At 46.6% G+C, this 19,472-nt stretch overlaps 1 protein-coding gene across 3 annotated transcripts in view; it reads right to left on the bottom strand.

Moving 5' to 3' along the window:
* Positions 1 to 9,148: 9,148 nt before the first annotated feature.
* Positions 9,149 to 19,472, bottom strand: part of LOC119976718 — an 88,713-nt gene continuing 78,389 nt past the window's right edge. For all 3 annotated transcript variants that reach the window (XM_038817445.1, XM_038817447.1, XM_038817446.1), the window contains one exon: positions 9,149 to 9,532. The gene's annotated coding sequence lies outside the window, so the exon portion shown is untranslated. The remainder of the gene's footprint in view (positions 9,533 to 19,472) is intronic.

Genomic DNA, 19,472 nt, shown 5'->3' on the forward strand with positions numbered 1-19,472 from the left:
ACTGTGCAGAGTGACCCCACTGTAATTCACTGTGCAGAGTGACCCCACTGTAATTCACTGTGCAGAGTGACCCCACTGTAATTCACTGTGCAGAGTGATCCCACTGTAATTCACTGTGCAGAGTGATCCCACTGTAATTCACTGTGCAGAGTGATCCCACTGTAATTCACTGTGCAGAGTGACCCCACTGTAATTCACTGTGCAGAGTGACCCCACTGTAATTCACTGTGCAGAGTGATCCCACTGTAATTCACTGTGCAGTGATCCCACTGTAATTCACTGTGCAGAGTGACCCCACTGTAATTCACTGTGCAGAGTGATCCCACTGTAATTCACTGTGCAGAGTGACCCCACTGTAATTCACTGTGCAGAGTGACCCCACTGTAATTCACTGTGCAGTGACTCCACTGTAATTCACTGTGCAGAGTGACCCCACTGTAATTCACTGTGCAGAGTGATCCCACTGTAATTCACTGTGCAGAGTGACCCCACTGTAATTCACTGTGCAGAGTGACCCCACTGTAATTCACTGTGCAGTGATCCACTGTAATTCACTGTGCTGCGATCCCACTGTAATTCACTGTGCAGTGACCCCACTGTAATTCACTGTGCAGAGTGACCCCACTGTAATTCACTGTGCAGAGTGATCCCACTGTAATTCACTGTGCAGAGTGATCCCACTGTAATTCGCTGTGCAGAGTGATCCCACTGTAATTCACTGTGCAGTGATCCCACTGTAATTCACTGTGCAGAGTGATCCCACTGTAATTCACTGTGCAGAGTGATCCCACTGTAATTCACTATGCAGAGTGACCCCACTGTAATTCACTGTGCAGAGTGATCCCACTGTAATTCACTGTGCAGAGTGATCCCACTGTAATTCACTGTGCAGAGTGATCCCACTGTAATTCACTGTGCAGAGTGATCCCACTGTAATTCACTGTGCAGAGTGATCCCACTGTAATTCACTGTGCAAGAGTGACCCCACTGTAATTCACTGTGCAGAGTGATCCCACTGTAATTCACTATGCAGAGTGACCCCACTGTAATTCACTGTGCAGTGATCCACTGTAATTCACTGTGCAGTGATCCACTGTAATTCACTGTGCAGTGACCCCACTATAATTCACTGTGCAGAGTGACCCCACTGTAATTCACTGTGCAGAGTGACCCCACTGTAATTCACTGTGCAGAGTGATCCCACTGTAATTCACTGTGCAGTGATCCCACTGTAATTCACTGTGCAGAGTGACTCCACTGTAATTCACTGTGCAGTGATCCCACTGTAATTCACTGTGCAGAGTGATACCACTGTAATTCACTGTGCAGTGTGACCCCACTATAATTCACTGTGCAGCGATCCCACTGTAATTCACTGTGCAGTGACCCCACTGTAATTCACTGTGCAGAGTAACCCCACTGTAATTCACTATGCAAAGTGACCCCACTGTAATTCACTGTGCAGAGTGACCCCACAGTAATTCACTGTGCAGTGACCCCACTGTAATTCACTGTGCAGAGTGACCCCACTGTAATTCACTGTGTAGAGTGACCCCACTGAAATTCACTGTGCAGAGTGACCCCCACTGTAATTCACTGTGCAGTGGCCCCACTGTAATTCACTGTGCAGTGACCCCACTGTAATTCACTGTGCAGAGTGACCCCACTGTAATTCACTGTGCAGTGACCCCACAGTAATTCACTGTGCAGTGACCCCACTGTAATTCACTGTGCAGAGTGACCCCACTGTAATTCACTGTGCAGAGTGACCCCACTGTAATTCACTGTGCAGTGCTCCCACTGGAATTCACTGTGCAGTGACTCCACTATAATTCACTGCGCAGTGACCCCACTGTAATTCACTGTGCAGAGTGACCCCACTGTAATTCACTGTGCAGTGACCCCATAGTAATTCACTGTGCAGAGTGACCCCACTGTAATTCACTGTGCAGGGACCCCACTGTAATTCACTGTGCAGAGTGACCCCACTGTAATTCACTGTGCAGTGACCCCACTGTAATTCATTGCGCAGTGTTCCCACTGTAATTCACTGTGCAGAGTGACCCCACTGTAATTCACTGTGCAGTGACCCCACTGTAATTCACTGTGCAGTGACCCCACTGTAATTCACTGTGCAGAGTGACCCCACTGTAATTCACTGTGCAGTGACCCCACTGTAATTCACTGTGCAGTGACCCCACTGTAATTCACTGTGCAGTGATCCCACTGTAATTCACTGTGCAGTGTGACCCCCACTGTAATTCACTGTGCAGTGATCCCACTGTAATTCACTATGCAGAGTGATCCCACTGTAATTCACTGTGCAGTGACCCCACTGTAATTCACTGTGCAGAGTGACCCCACTGTAATTCACTGTGCAGAGTGACCCCACTGTAATTCACTGTGCAGAGTGATCCCACTGTAATTCACTGTGCAGTGTGATCCCACTGTCATTCACTGTGCAGAGTGACCCCACTGTAATTCACTGTACAGTGATCCCACTGTAATTCACTGTACAGTGATCCCACTGTAATTCACTGTACAGTGACCCCACTGTAATTCACTGTGCAGAGTGACCCCACTGTAATTCACTGCGCAGTGATCCCACTGTAATTCACTGTGCAGAGTGACCCCACTGTAATTCACTGTGCAGAGTGACCCCACTGTAATTCACTGCGCAGTGATCCCACTGTAATTCACTGTGCAGAGTGACCCCACTATAATTCACTGTGCAGTGATCCCACTGTAATTCACTGTGCAGTGACCCCACTGTAATTCACTGTGCAGAGTGATCCCACTGTAATTCACTGTGCAGAGTGATCCCACTGTAATTCACTGTGCAGTGTCCCCACTGTAATTCACTGTGCAGTGTGACCCCACTGTAATTCACTGTGCAGTGACCCCACTGTAATTCACTGTGCAGAGTGACCCCACTGTAATTCACTGTGCAGAGTGATCCCACTGTAATTCACTGTGCAGTGATCCCACTGTAATTCACTGTGCAGTGACCCCACTGTAATTCACTGTGCAGTGACCCTACAGTAATTCACTGTGCAGAGTGACCCCACTGTAATTCACTGTGCAGTGACTCCACTGTAATTCACTGTGCAGTGACCCCACTGTAATTCACTGTGCAGAGCGACCCCACTGTAATTCACTGTGCAGAGTGATCCCACTGTAATTCACTGTGCAGAGCGACCCCACTGTAATTCACTGTGCAGTGATCCCACTGTAATTCTCTGAGCAGTCTGACCCCACTGTAATTCACTGTGCAGTGACCCCACTGTAATTCACTGTGCAGAGTGATCCCACTGTAATTCACTGTGCAGAGTGACCCCACTGTAATTCACTGTGCAGAGTGATCCCACTGTAATTCACTGTGCAGAGTGACCCCACTGTAATTCACTGTGCAGAGTGACCCCACTGTAATTCACTGTGCAGTGACCCCACTGTAATTCACTGTGCAGAGTGACCCCACTGTAATTCAATGTGCAGAGTGATCCCACTGTAATTCACCGTGCAGTGACCCCACTGTAATTCAATGTGCAGAGTGATCCCACTGTAATTCACTGTGCAGATTGACCCCACTGTAATTCACTGTGCAGAGTGATCCCACTGTAATTCGCTGTGCAGTGACTCCACTGTAATTCACTGTGCAGAGTGATCCCACTGTAATTCGCTGTGCAGTGACCCCACTGTAATTCACTGTGCAGAGTGATCCCACTGTAATTCACTGTGCAGTGACCCCTCTATAATTCACTGTGCAGTGATCCCACTGTAATTCACTGTGCAGAGTGATCCCACTGTAATTCACTGTGCAGAGTGACCCCACTGTAATTCACTGTGCAGAGTGATCCCACTGTAATTCACTGTGCAGAGTGATCACACTGTAATTCACTGTGCAGTGACCCCACTGTAATTCACTGTGCAGAGTGACCCCACTGTAATTCACTGTGCAGTGACCCCACTGTAATTCACTGTGCAGAGTGACCCCACTGTAATTCACTGTGCAGAGTGACCCCACTGTAATTCACTGTGCAGAGTGACCCCACTGTAATTCACTGTGCAGTGATCCCACTGTAATTCACTGTGCAGTGTGACCCCACTGTAATTCGCTGTGCAGTGATCCCACTGTAATTCACTGTGCAGTGTCCCCACTGTAATTCACTGTGTAGAGTGATCCCACTGTAATTCACTGTGCAGAGTGATCCCACTGTAATTCGCTGTGCAGTGATCCCACTGTAATTCACTGTGCAGTGTCCCACTGTAATTCACTGTGCAGTGATCCCACTGTAATTCACTGTGCAGAGTGACACCACTGTAATTCACTGTGCGGTGTCCCCACTATAATTCACTGTGCAGAGTGATCCCACTGTAATTCACTGTGCAGGGACCCCACTGTAATTCACTGTGCAGAGTGACCCCACTGTAATTCACTGTGCAGTGACCCCACTGTAATTCATTGCGCAGTGTTCCCACTGTAATTCACTGTGCAGAGTGACCCCACTGTAATTCACTGTGCAGTGACCCCACTGTAATTCACTGTGCAGTGACCCCACTGTAATTCACTGTGCAGAGTGACCCCACTGTAATTCACTGTGCAGTGACCCCACTGTAATTCACTGTGCAGTGACCCCACTGTAATTCACTGTGCAGTGATCCCACTGTAATTCACTGTGCAGTGTGACCCCACTGTAATTCACTGTGCAGTGATCCCACTGTAATTCACTATGCAGAGTGATCCCACTGTAATTCACTGTGCAGTGACCCCACTGTAATTCACTGTGCAGAGTGACCCCACTGTAATTCACTGTGCAGAGTGACCCCACTGTAATTCACTGTGCAGAGTGATCCCACTGTAATTCACTGTGCAGTGTGATCCCACTGTCATTCACTGTGCAGAGTGACCCCACTGTAATTCACTGTACAGTGATCCCACTGTAATTCACTGTACAGTGATCCCACTGTAATTCACTGTGCAGTGACCCCACTGTAATTCACTGTGCAGAGTGATCCCACTGTAATTCACTGTGCAGAGTGATCCCACTGTAATTCACTGTGCAGTGTCCCCACTGTAATTCACTGTGCAGTGTGACCCCACTTTAATTCACTGTGCAGTGACCCCACTGTAATTCACTGTGCAGAGTGACCCCACTGTAATTCACTGTGCAGAGTGATCCCACTGTAATTCACTGTGCAGTGATCCCACTGTAATTCACTGTGCAGTGACCCTACAGTAATTCACTGTGCAGAGTGACCCCACTGTAATTCACTGTGCAGTGACTCCACTGTAATTCACTGTGCAGTGACCCCACTGTAATTCACTGTGCAGAGCGACCCCACTGTAATTCACTGTGCAGAGTGATCCCACTGTAATTCACTGTGCAGAGCGACCCCACTGTAATTCACTGTGCAGTGATCCCACTGTAATTCTCTGAGCAGTCTGACCCCACTGTAATTCACTGTGCAGTGACCCCACTGTAATTCACTGTGCAGAGTGATCCCACTGTAATTCACTGTGCAGAGTGACCCCACTGTAATTCATTGTGCAGAGTGACCCCACTGTAATTCACTGTGCAGAGTGACCCCACTGTAATTCACTGTGCAGAGTGACCCCACTGTAATTCACTGTGCAGTGACCCCACTGTAATTCACTGTGCAGAGTGACCCCACTGTAATTCACTGTGCAGAGTGATCCCACTGTAATTCACCGTGCAGTGACCCCACTGTAATTCAATGTGCAGAGTGATCCCACTGTAATTCACTGTGCAGATTGACCCCACTGTAATTCACTGTGCAGAGTGATCCCACTGTAATTCGCTGTGCAGTGACTCCACTGTAATTCACTGTGCAGAGTGATCCCACTGTAATTCGCTGTGCAGTGACCCCACTGTAATTCACTGTGCAGAGTGATCCCACTGTAATTCACTGTGCAGTGACCCCTCTATAATTCACTGTGCAGTGATCCCACTGTAATTCACTGTGCAGAGTGATCCCACTGTAATTCACTGTGCAGAGTGACCCCACTGTAATTCACTGTGCAGAGTGATCCCACTGTAATTCACTGTGCAGAGTGATCACACTGTAATTCACTGTGCAGTGACCCCACTGTAATTCACTGTGCAGAGTGACCCCACTGTAATTCACTGTGCAGTGACCCCACTGTAATTCGCTGTGCAGAGTGACCCCACTGTAATTCACTGTGCAGAGTGACCCCACTGTAATTCACTGTGCAGAGTGACCCCACTGTAATTCACTGTGCAGTGATCCCACTGTAATTCACTGTGCAGTGTGACCCCACTGTAATTCGCTGTGCAGTGATCCCACTGTAATTCACTGTGCAGTGTCCCCACTGTAATTCACTGTGTAGAGTGATCCCACTGTAATTCACTGTGCAGAGTGATCCCACCGTAATTCGCTGTGCAGTGATCCCACTGTAATTCACTGTGCAGTGTCCCACTGTAATTCACTGTGCAGTGATCCCACTGTAATTCACTGTGCAGAGTGACACCACTGTAATTCACTGTGCGGTGTCCCCACTGTAATTCACTGTGCAGAGTGATCCCACTGTAATTCACTGTGCAGGGACCCCACTGTAATTCACTGTGCAGAGTGACCCCACTGTAATTCACTGTGCAGTGACCCCACTGTAATTCATTGCGCAGTGTTCCCACTGTAATTCACTGTGCAGAGTGACCCCACTGTAATTCACTGTGCAGTGACCCCACTGTAATTCACTGTGCAGTGACCCCACTGTAATTCACTGTGCAGAGTGACCCCACTGTAATTCACTGTGCAGTGACCCCACTGTAATTCACTGTGCAGTGACCCCACTGTAATTCACTGTGCAGTGATCCCACTGTAATTCACTGTGCAGTGTGACCCCACTGTAATTCACTGTGCAGTGATCCCACTGTAATTCACTATGCAGAGTGATCCCACTGTAATTCACTGTGCAGTGACCCCACTGTAATTCACTGTGCAGAGTGACCCCACTGTAATTCACTGTGCAGAGTGACCCCACTGTAATTCACTGTGCAGAGTGATCCCACTGTAATTCACTGTGCAGTGTGATCCCACTGTCATTCACTGTGCAGAGTGACCCCACTGTAATTCACTGTACAGTGATCCCACTGTAATTCACTGTACAGTGATCCCACTATAATTCACTGTACAGTGACCCCACTGTAATTCACTGTGCAGAGTGACCCCACTGTAATTCACTGCGCAGTGATCCCACTGTAATTCACTGTGCAGAGTGACCCCACTGTAATTCACTGTGCAGAGTGACCCCACTGTAATTCACTGTGCAGAGTGACCCCACTGTAATTCACTGCGCAGTGATCCCACTGTAATTCACTGTGCAGAGTGACCCCACTATAATTCACTGTGCAGTGATCCCACTGTAATTCACTGTGCAGTGACCCCACTGTAATTCACTGTGCAGAGTGATCCCACTGTAATTCACTGTGCAGAGTGATCCCACTGTAATTCACTGTGCAGTGTCCCCACTGTAATTCACTGTGCAGTGTGACCCCACTTTAATTCACTGTGCAGTGACCCCACTGTAATTCACTGTGCAGAGTGACCCCACTGTAATTCACTGTGCAGAGTGATCCCACTGTAATTCACTGTGCAGTGATCCCACTGTAATTCACTGTGCAGTGACCCCACTGTAATTCACTGTGCAGTGACCCTACAGTAATTCACTGTGCAGAGTGACCCCACTGTAATTCACTGTGCAGTGACTCCACTGTAATTCACTGTGCAGTGACCCCACTGTAATTCACTGTGCAGAGCGACCCCACTGTAATTCACTGTGCAGAGTGATCCCACTGTAATTCACTGTGCAGAGCGACCCCACTGTAATTCACTGTGCAGTGATCCCACTGTAATTCTCTGAGCAGTCTGACCCCACTGTAATTCACTGTGCAGTGACCCCACTGTAATTCACTGTGCAGAGTGATCCCACTGTAATTCACTGTGCAGAGTGACCCCACTGTAATTCATTGTGCAGAGTGATCCCACTGTAATTCACTGTGCAGAGTGACCCCACTGTAATTCACTGTGCAGAGTGACCCCACTGTAATTCACTGTGCAGTGACCCCACTGTAATTCACTGAGCAGTGACCCCACTGTAATTCACTGTGCAGTGATCCCACTGTAATTCACTGTGCAGTGATCCCACTGTAATTCACTGTGCAGAGTGACCCCACTGTAATTCACTGTGCAGTGTGACCCCACAGTAATTCACTGTGCAGAGTGACCCCACTGTAATTCACTGTGCAGTGTGACCCCACAGTAATTCACTGTGCAGAGTGATCCCACTGTAATTCACTGTGCAGTGACCCCACTGTAATTCACTGTGCAGTGACCCCACTGTAAATCACTGTGCAATGATCCCACTGTAAATCACTGTGCAGAGTGACCTCACTGTAATTCACTGTGCAGTGACCCCACTGTAATTCACTCTGCAGAGTGATCCCACTGTAATTCACTGTGCCGTGATCCCACTGTAATTCACTGTGCAGTGATCCCACTGTAATTCACTGTGCAGAGTGACCCCACTGTAATTCACTGTGCAGAGTGACCCCACTGTAATTCACTGTGCAGAGTGACCCCACTGTAATTCACTGTGCAGAGTGATCCCACTGTAATTCACTGTGCAGTGATCCCACTGTAATTCACTGTGCAGAGTGATCCCACTGTAATTCACTGTGCAGAGTGACCCCACTGTAATTCACTGTGCAGTGACCCCACTGTAATTCACTGTGCAGAGTGATCCCACTGTAATTCACTGTGCAGCGATCCCACTGTAATTCACTGCGCAGCGATCCCACTGTAATTCACTGCGCAGAGCTGCTTCACCATTTGTATTTTCTGGAAGTGATAGTTTGGTGATGTTGAATAAATATTGAAGCTGCATTGATCCATTTGGATGTAGCCATCTGCAGGGATCCAGTTTGTTGATGTTGGTACGAGTGCTGCTTCCTTGGCCTGACCGTGTTCTGCCGGGACTGTGTTGTCTAGGGAAGCATGGCAAGTTGAATAATGATCCTCCATTACCCAGGCAGCATGGGGCTATCTAAATGTGGATAATTCCCTCTTGCTATAGATGTGATGGAAAGATCATTCTGATCAGCCTGACTGCTGTTAATTTTACATTTTATTATAATCCACATTTATAAAGTGAGCGAATGTGACCAATAACAATTAGTCCTGTCAATTCTCAGCATCGGGATTTGTCCATCGGTAAACAATCCTTCCTTTAAATCAGAAACGATCCATCAAGGGCCATAGAGATGTCTCTATTAGTGAGAGACAATTGGTTCTGAATGTTCAATAACCAGTTCAGTTTCTGAGGTTTCGATTGAAACTGTTACAGGAGGAGGTTTTATCCACAGGAGGATATTCTGGACAGATTATTACAGCTCCAGTATTTAACCTTTGTTTAAATGCATCATTCTTTGTCAAAGAAAGTTCAGACAGGCGAGAGATCGTGAGACACTACTTCCTGCTCCGATTAAACTGTCTGTAAAGCAAGAAAAAGGCAGGGGGTCAGTTCCACAATTTGGTGCCAAATGAAATTTAAAAGATTTGTTAGCCATTAGCACCTAGTCCACCTGAACCGGGTCCCTGTGAGACAGAACGCTGAACCTGAGCCGCAGACATTGGATGATTGAGGGAGTTTGGTGCAGTGAGGGAGGAGATGCTGTTCTGGCCTTGTACAGAACAGGGAGAGATCTCAGAGGAGGGGCCAGAGACATCAAGGACAAAGAACTGACCTCCAGTGTCACAGGAACAGGCGGAAGAGGAGGCCATTCGGTCCCTCGACCCTCTTCCATCATTCCGTAAAATCCTGCCTGATCGGATTGTGGCCTCAACTCTGCATTCCACCTACCCCCTGCACCCCCCCCCCCCCCACCACGATAACTTTTCACCCACCTTGTTAATCCAGATCCCATCTACCTCTGCCTTAAATATAGTCAACAGCCGTGTCTCCACTGTTCTGTGGGAAACAGACTTCTAAAGGCTCACAAACACGGAGAGAAAGTCTTTTCACCTCCATCATAAATGAGAGACTCCTTATTGCGAAACGTTGTCCCTTCGTTCTCGTCTCTCCCACGGAGGGGGTGGAGGGGGAAACATCATTTCAGGATCCACCCAGTCAAATCCCCCCTCGGGACCACAGAGGTTTCAATCAGATCACCTCTCACTTTCTAAACTCCAATGGGTCCATGCCCAATATTCCACCCTTTCCTTGTGCGATAACGTGTCAGGAATTTGGCGAGCAGGTAGGTGATCGGTTGGTGCACTGTAAGGTTGATATTTCGCTCTCAATTGAGGCAGTATTTTAAACTGGTTTGGGGGGGATATCAGTTTGTTATTGTATTGCCGGTCCAGCTCAGTGGGCTAGACAGCTGGTTCGTGATGCAGAGCGAGGCCAGCAGCGTAGCTTCAATTCCCCGTACCGAGGAGGTTATTCATGATGACCCTGCCTTCTCACCCTGACCTGAGGTGTGGGTGATCCTCAGGTTAAATCACCACCAGTCAGCTCTCTCCCCTCAAAGGATAAAGCAGCCTCTGGGCATCTGGGACCACGGCAACTTTACATTCCTGTTCCGTATTGAAGCTATAGTTTCACTTGTTCAGTTACTGAATGAGTTTAGAAATAATAACTGCACGATCGTTCTAAAACTGAAACTTAATTATGAACGAAGATACATTGAAGATGGCAGGGCAGGTGGGGTGTTGCAGCTGTAGTATGTGGGAGCAGGTGGGCCACATGCAGCGTAAGGAAACTCGAATCAGAGTTGACGAGTTGGGAGTCTGAGCTTTCGAGCATCGGGGGGGGGGGGGGGGGCGGAAGTTACCGGGACACTTTGGGCGGGATTCTCTGATCCTGATCGTGAAGCGACGGCATCAACAGGCTCCCAGGAGCAGCGATTCCTGGCCCCTCAGTAGGCCAGCACGGCACTGGAGCGACCCACGCCGCTCCAGCTGCCGATGCCGGTGTCAAATGGGTGTTGCCGGTCTGCGCATGCGCGGTGGTTCCCTTCTCCACGCCAGTTACGACGCAACATGGCGTAGGGCTACAGGGACTGGTGTGGAGCAAAGCAGGCCCCCAGCCCAAAACGCCGGCCTGCCGATTGGTAGGCCCCGAACACGGGCCAGGCCACAGCGGAGGCCCCCCCCCCTGGGGTCGCACCTCCTCACTCTCCAACCCCCACCGGGCCGCTCCCGGATGGATGCACGGTGAGGTTCCACAGGTAAGACCACATGGGGACAGTGCCGGCGGGACTCGGATTTTCTTTTTGCGCCGCTCGGCTCTTCCTGGGCGGAGAATCGCCGGGGGGGGGGCGGGGGGGGGGACTGGAGATGAACTTGCAGTGAGAGGGCGACGATCCAGTTGTCGTGGTTCACGTGGGCACCAATGAGAGAGGGCTTTCAGCTAAATGGCGGCGTGGGCAGCACAGTGGGTAGCACTGTTGCTTCACAGCTCCAGGGTCCCAGGTTCGATTCCCGGCTTGGGTCACTGTCTGTGCGGAGTCTGCACGTTCTCCCCGTGTGTGCGTGGGTTTCCTCCGGGTGCTCCGGTTTCCTCCCACAGTCCAAAGATGTGCAGATTAGGGTGGATTGGCCGTGATAAATCGCCCTCAAGTGTCCAAAAAAGGTTGGGTGGGGTTGCGGGGATAGAGTGGAGGTGTGGGGCTAAGGTAGGGTGCTCTTTCCAAGGGCCGGTGCAGTCTCGATGGGCCAAATGGCCTCCTGCACTGTAAATTCTATGCTTCTATGGAGCCATGATGTGGAGATGTCGGCGTTGGACTGGGGTGAGTACAGTAAGAAGTCTGACACCAGGTTAAAGTCCAACAGGTTTGTTTCAAATTAAACATTTTCGAAAGTTAGTGATTCGAAACAAACCTGTTGGACTTTAACCTGATTCTAGGGAGGTTACACGAGCGGCAATATAAAAAGTTAAAGGAAAGGACAGGGTTATAGTTCACAAATCAATACGGATATTGATAACCAGAATATTGCAGGAAGGAACAGATCATATAAACAAGAGGGGGCAGCAACGAAGAAGAGTTTTTACAATGGTAAAATTACAGCATTCCAGGTTCTTTATTTGAGTGCACAAAAGATTCAGAACAAGGTGTGTGAACTGATAGATAATAGTTTGCACCATGGTTGTCGACTGTGTGTTCAGCATTGCCTGGTGTGGCTCACGTGCCCCACTCTGGTGTGTCTGTCTCAGCCACATTCGCTTCAGAGGCCGAGAGGCCGTGTACTAACGGGGAGGGACTGAAATATTCGACTCTTCCTTGCGGGTTCCTGCTCGGTTGAAAATGGGAAGCAAACCAGCAGGAAACAGTGCTAACTGCCCATGGGCACACAGCCGATGCATAACAGCGGCCTGCTGACACACGGATAGAAACAGACACGCGGTGCGATAGGAAAGGCAGAATTGTGGTCGCAAGGTGACCAAGACTGGGAACAACATATTCTCAATGTGCTTGTTATTTCAGACGAACAGGGGGAAAGGTGAAGAAGGTTGGATAACTCTAAATAAAGGACAGGATCAGTAAAATAGTGAGAAATGATCTTGGCGTTGAAGTTCAAGATGCAGATTCATTTTGGGTGTAGAAAAGACACAGCAAGGGAAAGAATTCACCGATGGAGGTAGTCGAGAGCAATCCCCCCACTCCCAACCCCAACAGACGCTACATTATAGGTTTCAATATCAAGCAACAGGAAATGGGGGCCTGTAAGAAATGTACGATAATAATTGCGGCTGACTTCAGGTGGGTTGGACATATTAAATTACCAAAGTTGGCCTGGAAGATGAGCATGTTCAGGATAGTTTCGCCTCGAACAATATATTCTGCAACCAACAAGTTAAACAGGCTATTTTAGACTTGGTAATGTGTAATAGGATATAATTATTCAATACCTTCATAGTAGTAATAATAATAATCTTTATTGTCACAAGTAGGCTTACATTAACACTGCAATGAAGTTACTGTGAAAAGCCCCTAGTCGCCACATTCTGGCGCCTGTTCGGGTCACAGAGGGAGAATTCAGAATGTCCAATCCACCTAACAGCACGTCTTTCGGGACTTGTGGGAGGAAACCGGAGCACCCGGAGGAAACCCACGCAGACACGGGGAGAACGTGCAGACTGCACACAGACAGTGTCCCAAGCCGGGAATAAACCTGGGACCCTGGAGCTGTGAAGCAACACTGCTACCCACTGTGCTTCCGTGCTGCCCTGTAGGCAATAGCGATCATAACACAATGAAATTTGACATTCAGTTTGAGAAGTTTCTGCAAGAAACTAGTGTCTCAAACTTTAATAAAGGTAATTACAAAGGGTTCGCTGAAGTGGACGGGGAAAATAGTTTAAAAGGTAGGAGGGTAACGGTGTCAGACTGTTAAGGAGATAGTTCATAGCTCTCAACCAGGATATATTCCATTACAACAGAAAGACTCTACAGACGGTGATGCCTTATAAACGAGGAAGTTAAGGATGGTCTCAAGTTGACAGAGAGATGATGCCATGTAGATACTGGGAGCCCAGAAAATTGGGAAAAGTATAGAAACTAGCAAAGAATGACTGAATAAAGGAAGCAATTGGAATAAGAAAAAACAGCAAGATATATGCAAACAGCCAGTATATAGTTGCAAAAAGTGTATTTCAAGGAAATGAGAGGCGAGAGTAAGCATGAAAATAAAGGTGAGATACTGCAGACGCTGGGAATCAGAAATAACAACAGACGTATCTGCGGAGAGAGAAGATAAAAGGGCCTTTGGACACAAAACACTGCCAGGTTTCCAGGGTGTGAGGCTGCTCATGTCAGTGTACCGAGCTGCCATTTTGGCACTGTGTGCTGTAACATTACACTCAAATACTGCAGTATGCTGTAACATTACACCCTGGTACCGCACTGTGTGCTGTAACATTACACCCTGGTACCGCACTGTGTGATATAACATTACACTCTGGTACTGCACTGTGTGATATAACATTACACTCTGGGACAGCACTGTGTGATATAACATTACACTCTGGTACTGCACTGTGTGATATAACATTACACTCTGGTACTGCACTGTGTGATATAACATTACACTCTGGTACTGCACTGTGTGATATAACATTACACTCTGGGACTGCACTGTGTGCTGTAACATTACACTCTGGGACTGCACTGTGTGATATAACATTACACTCTGGGACTGCACTGTGTGCTGTAACATTACACTCTGGGACTGCACTGTGTGATATAACATTACACTCTGGGACTGCACTGTGTGATATAACATTACACTCTGGTACTGCACTGTGTGATATAACATTACACTCTGGGACTGCACTGTGTGATATAACATTACACTCTGGTACCGCACTGTGTGATATAACATTACACTCTGGGACTGCACTGTGTGATATAACATTACACTCTGGGACTGCACTGTGTGATATAACATTACACTCTGGTACCGCACTGTGTGATATAACATTACACTCTGGTACCGCACTGTGTGATATAACATTACACTCTGGGACTGCACTGTGTGATATAACATTACACTCTGGTACCGCACTGTGTGATATAACATTACACTCTGGTACCGCACTGTGTGATATAACATTACACTCTGGTACCGCACTGTGTGATATAACATTACACTCTGGTACTGCACTGTGTGATATAACATTACACTCTGGGACTGCACTGTGTGATATAACATTACACTCTGATACTGCACTGTGTGATATAACATTACACTCTGATACTGCACTGTGTGATATAACATTACACTCTGGTACTGCACTGTGTGATATAACATTACACTCTGGGACTGCACTGTGTGATATAACATTACAGTCTGGTACTGCACTGTGTGCTGTAACATTACACCCTGGTACCGCACTGTGTGATATAACATTACACTCTGGTACTGCACTGTGTGATATAACATTACACTCTGGTACTGCACTGTGTGATATAATATTACACTATGGGACTGCACTGTGTGATATAACATTACACTCTGGGGCTGCACTGTGTGATATAACATTACACTCTGGTACCGCACTGTGTGATATAACATTACACTCTGGGACTGCACTGTGTGATATAACATTACACTCTGGGACCGCACTGTGTGATATAACATTACACTCTGGGACAGCACTGTGTGATATAACATTACACTCTGGTACCGCACTGTGTGATATAACATTACACTCTGGGACTGCACTGTGTGATATAACATTACACTCTGGGACCGCACTGTGTGATATAACATTACACTCTGGTACCGCACTGTGTGCTGTAACATTACACTCTGGTACCGCACTGTGTGATATAACATTACACTCTGGTACCGCACTGTGTGATATAACATTACACTCTGATACTGCACTGTGTGCTGTAACATTACACTTTGGTACTGCACTGTGTGCTGTAACATTACACTCTGGTACTGCACTGTGGGATATAACATTACACTCTGGTACTGCACTGTGTGATATAACATTACACTCTGGTACTGCACTGTGTGATATAACATTACACTCTGGTACCGCACTGTGTGCTGTAACATTACACTCTGGTACCGCACTGTGTGATATAACATTACACTCTGATACCGCACTGTGTGCTGTAACATTACACTCTGGTACCGCACTGTGTGATATAATATTACACTCTGGGACTGCACTGTGTGATATAACATTACACTCTGGGACTGCACTGTGTGATATAACATTACACTCTGGTACCGCACTGTGTGATATAACATTACACTCTGGGACAGCACTGTGTGCTGTAACATTACAGTCTGGGACTGCACTGTGTGATATAACATTACACTCTGGTACCGCACTGTGTGATATAACATTACACTCTGGGACAGCACTGTGTGATATAACATTACACTCTGGTACTGCACTGTGTGCTGTAACATTACACTTTGGTACTGCACTGTGTGCTGTAACATTACACTCTGGTACTGCACTGTGGGATATAACATTACACTCTGGTACTGCACTGTGTGATATAACATTACACTCTGGTACCGCACTGTGTGCTGTAACATTACACTCTGGGACAGCACTGTGTGATATAACATTACACTCTGGTACTGCACTGTGTGATATAACATTACTCTCTGGTACCGCACTGTGTGATATAACATTACACTCTGGTACTGCACTGTGTGATATAACATTACACTCTGGTACTGCACTGTGTGATATAACATTACACTCTGGTACTGCACTGTGTGATATAACATTACACTCTGGTACTGCACTGTATGATATAACATTACACACTGGGACTGCACTGTGTGAAATAACATTACACTCTGGTACCGCACTGTGTGATATAGCATTACACTCTGGTACTGCACTGTGTGATATAACATTACACTCTGGTACCGCACTGTGTGATATAACATTACACTCTGGTACTGCACTGTGTGATATAACATTACACTCTGGTACCGCACTGTGTGATATAACATTACACTTTGGGACTGCACTGTGTGATATAACATTACACTCTGGTACTGCACTGTGTGATATAACATTACACTCTGGGACAGCACTGTGTGATATAACATTACACTCTGGTACCGCACTGTGTGATATAACATTACACTCTGGTACTGCACTGTGTGATATAACATTACACTCTGGTACCGCACTGTGTGATATAACATTACACTCTAGTACTGCACTGTGTGATATAACATTACACTCTGGTACCGCACAGTGTGATATAACATTACACTCTGGTACCGCACTGTGTGATATAACATTACATTCTGGGACTGCACTGTGTGATATAACATTACACTCTGGTACCGCACTGTGTGATATAACATTACACTCTGGTACCGCACTGTGTGATATAACATTACACTCTGGTACTGCACTGTGTGATATAACATTACACTCTGGTACTGCACTGTGTGATATAACATTACATTCTGGGACTGCACTGTGTGATATAACATTACACTCTGGTACTGCACTGTGTGCTGTAACATTACACTCTGGTACCGCACTGTGTGATATAACATTACATTCTGGGACTGCACTGTGTGATATAACATTACACTCTGGGACAGCACTGTGTGATATAACATTACACTCTGGGACAGCACTGTGTGATATAACATTACACTCTGGTACCGCACTGTGTGATATAACATTACACTCTGGTACTGCACTGTGTGATATAACATTACACTCTGGGACAGCACTGTGTGATATAACATTACACTCTAGTACTGCACTGTGTGATATAACATTACACTCTGGTACCGCACAGTGTGATATAACATTACACTCTGGTACCGCACTGTGTGATATAACATTACATTCTGGGACTGCACTGTGTGATATAACATTACACTCTGGTACTGCACTGTGTGCTGTAACATTACACTCTGGTACCGCACTGTGTGATATAACATTACATTCTGGGACTGCACTGTGTGATATAACATTACACTCTGGTACTGCACTGTGTGATATAACATTACACTCTGGTACTGCACTGTGTGATATAACATTACACTCTGGTACCGCACTGTGTGATATAACATTACACTCTGGTACCGCACTGTGTGCTGTAACATTACACTCTGGGACTGCACTGTGTGCATATAACATTACACTCTGGTACTGCACTGTGTGATATAACATTACACTCTGGTACCGCACTGTGTGATATAACATTACACTCTGGTACCGCACTGTGTGCTGTAACATTACACTCTGGGACTGCACTGTGTCATATAACATTACACTCTGGTACTGCACTGTGTGATATAACATTACACTCTGGTACCGCACTGTGTGATATAACATTACACTCTGGTACCGCACTGTGTGCTGTAACATTACACTCTGGGACTGCACTGTGTCATATAACATTACACTCTGGTACTGCACTGTGTGATATAACATTACACTCTGGTACCTGCACTGTGTGATATAACATTACACTCTGGTACTGCACTGTGTGATATAACATTACACTCTGGTACTGCACTGTGTGATATAACATTACACTCTGGTACTGCACTGTGTGATATAACATTACACTCTGGTACCGCACTGTGTGATATAACATTACACTCTGGTACCGCACTGTGTGATATAACATTACACTCTGGGACTGCACTGTGTGATATAACATTACACTCTGGTACAGCACTGTGTGATATAACATTACACTCTGGGACTGCACTGTGTGATATAACATTACACTCTGGTACCGCACTGTGTGATATAACATTACACTCTGGTACCGCACTGTGTGATATAACATTACACTCTGGGACTGCACTGTGTGATATAACATTACACTCTGGTACAGCACTGTGTGATATAACATTACACTCTGGTACTGCACTGTGTGATATAACATTACACTCTGGTACAGCACTGTGTGATATAACATTACACTCTGGTACCGCACTGTGTGATATAACATTACACTCTGGTACTGCACTGTGTGATATAACATTACACTCTGGTACCGCACTGTGTGATATAACATAACACTCTGGTACTGCACTGTGTGCTGTAACATTACACTCTGGTACTGCACTGTGTGATATAACATTACACTCTGGTACCGCACTGTGTGATATAAAATTACACTCTGGTACCGCACTGTGTGATATAACATTACACTCTGGTACTGCACTGTGTGATATAACATTACACTCTGGAACTGCACTGTGTGCTGTAACATTACACTCTGGTACTGCACTGTGTGATATAACATTACACTCTGGGACTGGACTGTGTGATATAACATTACACTCTGGTACCGCACTGTGTGATATAACATTACACTCTGGTACCGCACTGTGTGATATAACATTACACTCTGGGACTGCACTGTGTGATATAACATTACACTCTGGTACCACACTGTGTGATATAACATTACACTCTGGTACCGCACTGTGTGATATAACATTACACTCTGGTACCGCACTGTGTGATATAACATTACACTCTGGTACCGCACTGTGTGCTGTAACATTACACTCTGGTACTGCACTGTGTGATATAACATTACACTCTGGTACCGCACTGTGTGCTGTAACATTACACTCTGGTACTGCACTGTGTGATATAACATTACACTCTGGTACCGCACTGTGTGATATAACATTACACTCTGGTACTGCACTGTGTGATATAACATTACACTCTGGTACCGCACTGTGTGATATAACATTACACTCTGGTACTGCACTGTGTGATATAACATTACACTCTGGTACCGCACTGTGTGATATAACATTACACTCTGGTACTGCACTGTTTGCTGAAACATTACACTCTGGTACCGCACTGTGTGCTGTAACATTACACTCTGGTACCGCACTGTGTGATATAACATTACACTCTGGTACCGCACTGTGTGATATAA

Source organism: Scyliorhinus canicula, chromosome 13 (assembly GCF_902713615.1).
Source record: "Scyliorhinus canicula chromosome 13, sScyCan1.1, whole genome shotgun sequence".
NCBI lineage: Eukaryota > Metazoa > Chordata > Chondrichthyes > Carcharhiniformes > Scyliorhinidae > Scyliorhinus > Scyliorhinus canicula.